Here is a 9,710-nt window from a genome sequence, read left to right as displayed (position 1 = left end):
TTTTTTCCTTAATAGAGTAAGATTTTATCTTAAAATACAAGAACTTTTCGTGGTTCTTGTCAATTTTTGTTGGTTTTCATCTAATGAACTTATTTCAGTCAGCTGGATCTTTCTTCTTCAAAGCAAAAAGATTTTATCTTCAAATACAAGAACTTTTCGTGGTTTTGATGGTTTTCAGCAAATGAACATATTTCAGCGAGCTGGATATTTTTTCCTTAATAGAGTAAGATTTTATCTTAAAATACAAGAACTTTTCGTGGTTCTTGTCAATTTTTGTTGGTTTTCATCTAATGAACTTATTTCAGTCAGCTAGATCCTTCTTCTTCAAAGCAAAAAGATTTTATCTCCAAATACAAGAACTTTTCGTGGTTTTGTTGGTTTTCAGCAAACGAACAGATTTCAGCGAGCAAGAAGTTTTTTCTTTAATAGCGTAAGATTTTATCTTAAAATACAAGAACTTTTCGTGGTTCTTGTCAATTTTTGTTGGTTTTCATCTAATGAACTTATTTCAGTCAGCTAGATCTTTCTTCGTCAAAGCAAAAATATTTTATCTTCAAATACAAGAACTTTTGGTGGTTTTGTTGGTTTTCAGCAAATGAACAGATTTCAGCGAGCTGGAAGTTTTTTCCTTAATAGAGTAAGATTTTATCTTAAAATACAAGAACTTTTCGTGGTTCTTGTCAATTTTTGTTGGTTTTCATCTAATGAACTTATTTCAGTCAGCTGGATCTTTCTTCTTCAAAGCAAAAAGATTTTATCTTCAAATACAAGAACTTTTCGTGGTTTTGTTGGTTTTCAGCAAATGAACATATTTCAGCGAGCTGGAAGTTTTTTCCTTAATAGAGTAAGATTTTATCTTAAAATACAAGAACTTTTGTTGTTTCTTGTCAATTTTTGTTGGTTTTCATCTAATGAACTTATTTCAGTCAGCTACATCTTTCTTCTTCAAAGCAAAAAGATTTTATCTTCAAATACAAGAACTTTTCGTGGTTTTGATGGTTTTCAGCAAATGAACATATTTCAGCGAGCTGGAAGTTTTTTCCTTAATAGAGTAAGATTTTATCTTAAAATACAAGAACTTTTCGTGGTTCTTGTCAATTTTTGTTGGTTTTCATCTAATGAACTTATTTCAGTCAGCTGGATCTTTCTTCTTCAAAGCAAAAAGATTTTATCTTCAAATACAAGAACTTTTCGTGGTTTTGATGGTTTTCAGCAAATGAACATATTTCAGCGAGCTGGATATTTTTTCCTTAATAGAGTAAGATTTTATCTTAAAATACAAGAACTTTTCGTGGTTCTTGTCAATTTTTGTTGGTTTTCATCTAATGAACTTATTTCAGTCAGCTAGATCTTTCTTCTTCAAAGCAAAAAGATTTTATCTCCAAATACAAGAACTTTTCGTGGTTTTGTTGGTTTTCAGCAAACGAACAGATTTCAGCGAGCAAGAAGTTTTTTCTTTAATAGCGTAAGATTTTATCTTAAAATACAAGAACTTTTCGTGGTTCTTGTCAATTTTTGTTGGTTTTCATCTAATGAACTTATTTCAGTCAGCTAGATCTTTCTTCGTCAAAGCAAAAAGATTTTATCTTCAAATACAAGAACATTTGGTGGTTTTGTTGGTTTTCAGCAAATGAACAGATTTCAGCGAGCTGGAAGTTCTTTCCTTAATAGAGTAAGATTTTATCCTAAAATACAAGAACTTTTCGTGGTTCTTGTCATTTTTTGTTGGTTTTCATCGAATGAACTTATTTCAGTCAGCTAGATCTTTCTTCTTCAAAGCAAAAAGATTTTATCTTCAAATACAAGAACTTTTCGTGGTTTTGATGGTTTTCAGCAAATGAACATATTTCAGCGAGCTGGAAGTTTTTTCCTTAATAGAGTAAGATTTTATCTTAAAATACAAGAACTTTTCGTGGTTCTTGTCAATTTTTGTTGGTTTTCATCTAATGAACTTATTTCAGTCAGCTGGATCTTTCTTCTTCAAAGCAAAAAGATTCTATCTTCAAATACAAGAACTTTTCGTGGTTTTGTTGGTTTTCAGCAAATGAACATATTTCAGCGAGCTGGAAGTTTTTTCCTTAATAGAGTAAGATTTTATCTTAAAATACAAGAACTTTTCGTGGTTCTTGTCAATTTTTGTTGGTTTTCATCTAATGAACTTATTTCAGTCAGCTAGATCTTTCTTCGTCAAAGCAAAAAGATTTTATCTTCAAATACAAGAACTTTTGGAGGTTTTGTTGGTTTTCAGCAAATGAACAGATTTCAGCGAGCTGGAAGTTTTTTCCTTAATAGAGTAAGATTTTATCTTAAAGTACAAGAACTTTTCGTGGTTCTTGTCAATTTTTGTTGGTTTTCATCTAATGAACTTATTTCAGTCAGCTGGATCTTTCTTCTTCAAAGCAAAAAGATTCTATCTTCAAATACAAGAACTTTTCGTGGTTTTGTTGGTTTTCAGCAAATGAACATATTTCAGCGAGCTGGAAGTTTTTTCCTTAATAGAGTAAGATTTTATCTTAAAATACAAGAACTTTTCGTGGTTCTTGTCAATTTTTGTTGGTTTTCATCTAATGAACTTATTTCAGTCAGCTGGATCTTTCTTCTTCAAAGCAAAAAGATTTTATCTTCAAATACAAGAACTTTTCGTGGTTTTGATGGTTTTCAGCAAATGAACATAATTCAGCGAACTGGAAGTTTTTTCTTCAATAGAGTAAGATTTTATCTTAAAATACAAGAACTTTTCGTGGTTCTTGTCAATTTTTGTTGGTTTTCATCTCATGAACTTATTTCAGTCAGCGAGATCTTTCTTCTTCAAAGCAAAAAGATTTTATCTTCAAATACAAGAACTTTTCGTGGTTTTGATGGTTTTCAGCAAATGAACATAATTCAGCGAGCTGGAAGTTTTTTCCTTAATAGAGTAAGATTTTATCTTAAAATACAAGAACTTTTCGTGGTTCTTGTCAATTTTTGTTGGTTTTCATCTAATGAACTTATTTCAGTCAGCTGGATCTTTCTTCTTCAAAGCAAAAAGATTTTATCTTCAAATACAAGAACTTTTCGTGGTTTTGATGGTTTTCAGCAAATGAACATAATTCAGCGAGCTGGAAGTTTTTTCCTTATTAGAGTAAGATTTTATCTTAAAATACAAGAACTTTTCGTGGTTCTTGTCAATTTTTGTTGGTTTTCATCTAATGAACTTATTTCAGTCAGCTAGATCTTTCTTCTTCAAAGCAAAAAGATTTTATCTTCAAATACAAGAACTTTTCGTGGTTTTGATGGTTTTCAGCAAATGAACATATTTCAGCGAGCTGGAAGTTTTTTCCTTAATAGAGTAAGATTTTATCTTAAAATACAAGAACTTTTCGTGGTTCTTGTCAATTTTTGTTGGTTTTCATCTAATGAACTTATTTCAGTCAGCTGGATCTTTCTTCTTCAAAGCAAAAAGATTTTATCTTCAAATACAAGAACTTTTCGTGGTTTTGTTGGTTTTCAGCAAATGAACATATTTCAGCGAGCCAGAAGTTTTTTCTTTAATAGCGTAAGATATTATCTTAAAATACAAGAAGTTTTCGTGGTTCTTGTCAATTTTTGTTGGTTTTCATCTCATGAACTTATTTCAGTCGGCTAGATCTTTCTTCTTCAAAGCAAAAAGATTTTATCTTCAAATACAAGAACTTTTCGTGGTTTTGATGGTTTTCAGCAAATGAACATAATTCAGCGAGCTGGAAGTTTTTTCCTTAATAGAGTAAGATTTTATCTTAAAATACAAGAACTTTTCGTGGTTCTTGTCAATTTTTGTTGGTTTTCATCTAATGAACTTATTTCAGTCAGCTGGATCTTTCTTCTTCAAAGCAAAAAGATTTTATCTTCAAATACAAGAACTTTTCGTGGTTTTGATGGTTTTCAGCAAATGAACATAATTCAGCGAGCTGGAAGTTTTTTCCTTATTAGAGTAAGATTTTATCTTAAAATACAAGAACTTTTCGTGGTTCTTGTCAATTTTTGTTGGTTTTCATCTAATGAACTTATTTCAGTCAGCTAGATCTTTCTTCTTCAAAGCAAAAAGATTTTATCTTCAAATACAAGAACTTTTTGTGGTTTTGATGGTTTTCAGCAAATGAACAGATTTCAGCGAGCTGGAAGTTTTTTCCTGAATAGAGTAAAATTTTATCTTAAAATACAAGAACTTTTCGTGGTTCTTGTCATTTTTTGTTGGTTTTCATCGAATGAACTTATTTCAGTCAGCTAGATCTTTCTTCTTCAAAGCAAAAAGATTTTATCTTCAAATACAAGAACTTTTCGTGGTTTTGATGGTTTTCAGCAAATGAACATATTTCAGCGAGCTGGAAGTTTTTTCCTTATTAGAGTAAAATTTTATCTTAAAATACAAGAACTTTTCGTGGTTCTTGTCAATTTTTGTTGGTTTTCATCTAATGAACTTATTTCAGTCAGCTGGATCTTTCTTCTTCAAAGCAAAAAGATTTTATCTTCAAATACAAGAACTTTTCGTGGTTTTGATGGTTTTCAGCAAATGAACATATTTCAGCGAGCTGGAAGTTTTTTCCTTAATAGAGTAAGATTTTATCTTAAAATACAAGAACTTTTCGTGGTTCTTGTCAATTTTTGTTGGTTTTCATCTAATGAACTTATTTCAGTCAGCTACATCTTTCTTCTTCAAAGCAAAAAGATTTTATCTTCAAATACAAGAACTTTTCGTGGTTTTGATGGTTTTCAGCAAATGAACATATTTCAGCGAGCTGGAAGTTTTTTCCTTAATAGAGTAAGATTTTATCTTAAAATACAAGAACTTTTCGTGGTTCTTGTCAATTTTTGTTGGTTTTCATCTAATGAACTTATTTCAGTCAGCTAGATCTTTCTTCTTCAAAGCAAAAAGATTTTATCTTCAAATACAAGAACTTTTCGTGGTTTTGTTGGTTTTCAGCAAATGAACATATTTCAGCGAGCTGGATATTTTTTCCTTAATAGAGTAAGATTTTATCTTAAAATACAAGAACTTTTCGTGGTTCTTGTCAATTTTTGTTGGTTTTCATCTAATGAACTTATTTCAGTCAGCTAGATCTTTCTTCTTCAAAGCAAAAAGATTTTATCTCCAAATACAAGAACTTTTCGTGGTTTTGTTGGTTTTCAGCAAACGAACAGATTTCAGCGAGCAAGAAGTTTTTTCTTTAATAGCGTAAGATTTTATCTTAAAATACAAGAACTTTTCGTGGTTCTTGTCAATTTTTGTTGGTTTTCATCTAATGAACTTATTTCAGTCAGCTAGATCTTTCTTCGTCAAAGCAAAAAGATTTTATCTTCAAATACAAGAACATTTGGTGGTTTTGTTGGTTTTCAGCAAATGAACAGATTTCAGCGAGCTGGAAGTTTTTTCCTTAATAGAGTAAGATTTTATCCTAAAATACAAGAACTTTTCGTGGTTCTTGTCATTTTTTGTTGGTTTTCATCGAATGAACTTATTTCAGTCAGCTAGATCTTTCTTCTTCAAAGCAAAAAGATTTTATCTTCAAATACAAGAACTTTTCGTGGTTTTGATGGTTTTCAGCAAATGAACATATTTCAGCGAGCTGGAAGTTTTTTCCTTAATAGAGTAAGATTTTATCTTAAAATACAAGAACTTTTCGTGGTTCTTGTCAATTTTTGTTGGTTTTCATCTAATGAACTTATTTCAGTCAGCTGGATCTTTCTTCTTCAAAGCAAAAAGATTCTATCTTCAAATACAAGAACTTTTCGTGGTTTTGTTGGTTTTCAGCAAATGAACATATTTCAGCGAGCTGGAAGTTTTTTCCTTAATAGAGTAAGATTTTATCTTAAAATACAAGAACTTTTCGTGGTTCTTGTCAATTTTTGTTGGTTTTCATCTAATGAACTTATTTCAGTCAGCTAGATCTTTCTTCGTCAAAGCAAAAAGATTTTATCTTCAAATACAAGAACTTTTGGAGGTTTTGTTGGTTTTCAGCAAATGAACAGATTTCAGCGAGCTGGAAGTTTTTTCCTTAATAGAGTAAGATTTTATCTTAAAATACAAGAACTTTTCGTGGTTCTTGTCAATTTTTGTTGGTTTTCATCTAATGAACTTATTTCAGTCAGCTGGATCTTTCTTCTTCAAAGCAAAAAGATTTTATCTTCAAATACAAGAACTTTTCGTGGTTTTGATGGTTTTCAGCAAATGAACATAATTCAGCGAACTGGAAGTTTTTTCTTCAATAGAGTAAGATTTTATCTTAAAATACAAGAACTTTTCGTGGTTCTTGTCAATTTTTGTTGGTTTTCATCTCATGAACTTATTTCAGTCAGCGAGATCTTTCTTCTTCAAAGCAAAAAGATTTTATCTTCAAATACAAGAACTTTTCGTGGTTTTGATGGTTTTCAGCAAATGAACATAATTCAGCGAGCTGGAAGTTTTTTCCTTATTAGAGTAAGATTTTATCTTAAAATACAAGAACTTTTCGTGGTTCTTGTCAATTTTTGTTGGTTTTCATCTAATGAACTTATTTCAGTCAGCTAGATCTTTCTTCTTCAAAGCAAAAAGATTTTATCTTCAAATACAAGAACTTTTCGTGGTTTTGATGGTTTTCAGCAAATGAACATATTTCAGCGAGCTGGAAGTTTTTTCCTTAATAGAGTAAGATTTTATCTTAAAATACAAGAACTTTTCGTGGTTCTTGTCAATTTTTGTTGGTTTTCATCTAATGAACTTATTTCAGTCAGCTGGATCTTTCTTCTTCAAAGCAAAAAGATTTTATCTTCAAATACAAGAACTTTTCGTGGTTTTGTTGGTTTTCAGCAAATGAACATATTTCAGCGAGCCAGAAGTTTTTTCTTTAATAGCGTAAGATATTATCTTAAAATACAAGAAGTTTTCGTGGTTCTTGTCAATTTTTGTTGGTTTTCATCTCATGAACTTATTTCAGTCGGCTAGATCTTTCTTCTTCAAAGCAAAAAGATTTTATCTTCAAATACAAGAACTTTTCGTGGTTTTGATGGTTTTCAGCAAATGAACATAATTCAGCGAGCTGGAAGTTTTTTCCTTAATAGAGTAAGATTTTATCTTAAAATACAAGAACTTTTCGTGGTTCTTGTCAATTTTTGTTGGTTTTCATCTAATGAACTTATTTCAGTCAGCTGGATCTTTCTTCTTCAAAGCAAAAAGATTTTATCTTCAAATACAAGAACTTTTCGTGGTTTTGATGGTTTTCAGCAAATGAACATAATTCAGCGAGCTGGAAGTTTTTTCCTTATTAGAGTAAGATTTTATCTTAAAATACAAGAACTTTTCGTGGTTCTTGTCAATTTTTGTTGGTTTTCATCTAATGAACTTATTTCAGTCAGCTAGATCTTTCTTCTTCAAAGCAAAAAGATTTTATCTTCAAATACAAGAACTTTTTGTGGTTTTGATGGTTTTCAGCAAATGAACAGATTTCAGCGAGCTGGAAGTTTTTTCCTGAATAGAGTAAAATTTTATCTTAAAATACAAGAACTTTTCGTGGTTCTTGTCATTTTTTGTTGGTTTTCATCGAATGAACTTATTTCAGTCAGCTAGATCTTTCTTCTTCAAAGCAAAAAGATTTTATCTTCAAATACAAGAACTTTTCGTGGTTTTGATGGTTTTCAGCAAATGAACATATTTCAGCGAGCTGGAAGTTTTTTCCTTATTAGAGTAAAATTTTATCTTAAAATACAAGAACTTTTCGTGGTTCTTGTCAATTTTTGTTGGTTTTCATCTAATGAACTTATTTCAGTCAGCTGGATCTTTCTTCTTCAAAGCAAAAAGATTTTATCTTCAAATACAAGAACTTTTCGTGGTTTTGATGGTTTTCAGCAAATGAACATATTTCAGCGAGCTGGAAGTTTTTTCCTTAATAGAGTAAGATTTTATCTTAAAATACAAGAACTTTTCGTGGTTCTTGTCAATTTTTGTTGGTTTTCATCTAATGAACTTATTTCAGTCAGCTAGATCTTTCTTCTTCAAAGCAAAAAGATTTTATCTTCAAATACAAGAACTTTTCGTGGTTTTGATGGTTTTCAGCAAATGAACATATTTCAGCGAGCTGGAAGTTTTTTCCTTAATAGAGTAAGATTTTATCTTAAAATACAAGAACTTTTCGTGGTTCTTGTCAATTTTTGTTGGTTTTCATCTAATGAACTTATTTCAGTCAGCTAGATCTTTCTTCTTCAAAGCAAAAAGATTTTATCTTCAAATACAAGAACTTTTCGTGGTTTTGTTGGTTTTCAGCAAATGAACATATTTCAGCGAGCTGGAAGTTTTTTCCTTAATAGAGTAAGATTTTATCTTAAAATACAAGAACTTTTCGTGGTTCTTGTCAATTTTTGTTGGTTTTCATCTAATGAACTTATTTCAGTCAGCTGGATCTTTCTTCTTCAAAGCAAAAAGATTTTATCTTCAAATACAAGAACTTTTCGTGGTTTTGTTGGTTTTCAGCAAATGAACATATTTCAGCGAGCCAGAAGTTTTTCCTTTAATAGCGTAAGATATTATCTTAAAATACAAGATGTTTTCGTGGTTCTTGTCAAATTTTGTTGGTTTTCATCTAATGAACTTATTTCAGTCAGCTAGATCTTTCTTCTTCAAAGCAAAAAGATTTTATCTTCAAATACAAGAACTTTTGGTGGTTTTGTTGGTTTTCAGCAAATGAACAGATTTCAGCGAGCTGGAAGTTTTTTCCTGAATAGAGTAAAATTTTATCTTAAAATACAAGAACTTTTCGTGGTTCTTGTCATTTTTTGTTGGTTTTCATCGAATGAACTTATTTCAGTCAGCTAGATCTTTCTTCTTCAAAGCAAAAAGATTTTATCTTCAAATACAAGAACTTTTCGTGGTTTTGTTGGTTTTCAGCAAATGAACATATTTCAGCGAGCTGGAAGTTTTTTCCTTAATGGAGTAAGATTTTATCTTAAAATACAAGAACTTTTCGTGGTTCTTGTCAATTTTTGTTGGTTTTCATCTAATGAACTTATTTCAGTCAGCTGGATCTTTCTTCTTCAAAGCAAAAAGATTTTATCTTCAAATACAAGAACTTTTCGTGGTTTTGATGGTTTTCAGCAAATGAACATATTTCAGCGAGCTGGAAGTTTTTTCCTTAATAGAGTAAGATTTTATCTTAAAATACAAGAACTTTTCGTGGTTCTTGTCAATTTTTGTTGGTTTTCATCTAATGAACTTATTTCAGTCAGCTGGATCTTTCTTCTTCAAAGCAAAAAGATTTTATCTTCAAATACAAGAACTTTTCGTGGTTTTGATGGTTTTCAGCAAATGAACATATTTCAGCGAGCTGGAAGTTTTTTCCTTAATAGAGTAAGATTTTATCTTAAAATACAAGAACTTTTCGTGGTTCTTGTCAATTTTTGTTGGTTTTCATCTAATGAACTTATTTCAGTCAGCTAGATCTTTCTTCTTCAAAGCAAAAAGATTTTATCTTCAAATACAAGAACTTTTGGTGGTTTTGTTGGTTTTCAGCAAATGAACAGATTTCAGCGAGCTGGAAGTTTTTTCCTTAATAGAGTAAGATTTTATCTTAAAATACAAGAACTTTTCGTGGTTCTTGTCATTTTTTGTTGGTTTTCATCTTATGAACTTATTTCAGTCAGCTAGATCTTTCTTCTTCAAAGCAAAAAGATTTTATCTTCAAATACAAGAACTTTTCGTGGTTTTGATGGTTTTCAGCAAATGAACA

Source organism: Heptranchias perlo, unplaced genomic scaffold (assembly GCF_035084215.1).
Source record: "Heptranchias perlo isolate sHepPer1 unplaced genomic scaffold, sHepPer1.hap1 HAP1_SCAFFOLD_65, whole genome shotgun sequence".
Lineage (NCBI taxonomy): Eukaryota > Metazoa > Chordata > Chondrichthyes > Hexanchiformes > Hexanchidae > Heptranchias > Heptranchias perlo.
The sequence above is the reverse complement of the archived record's forward strand: the minus strand, read 5'-3'. Positions refer to the sequence as shown.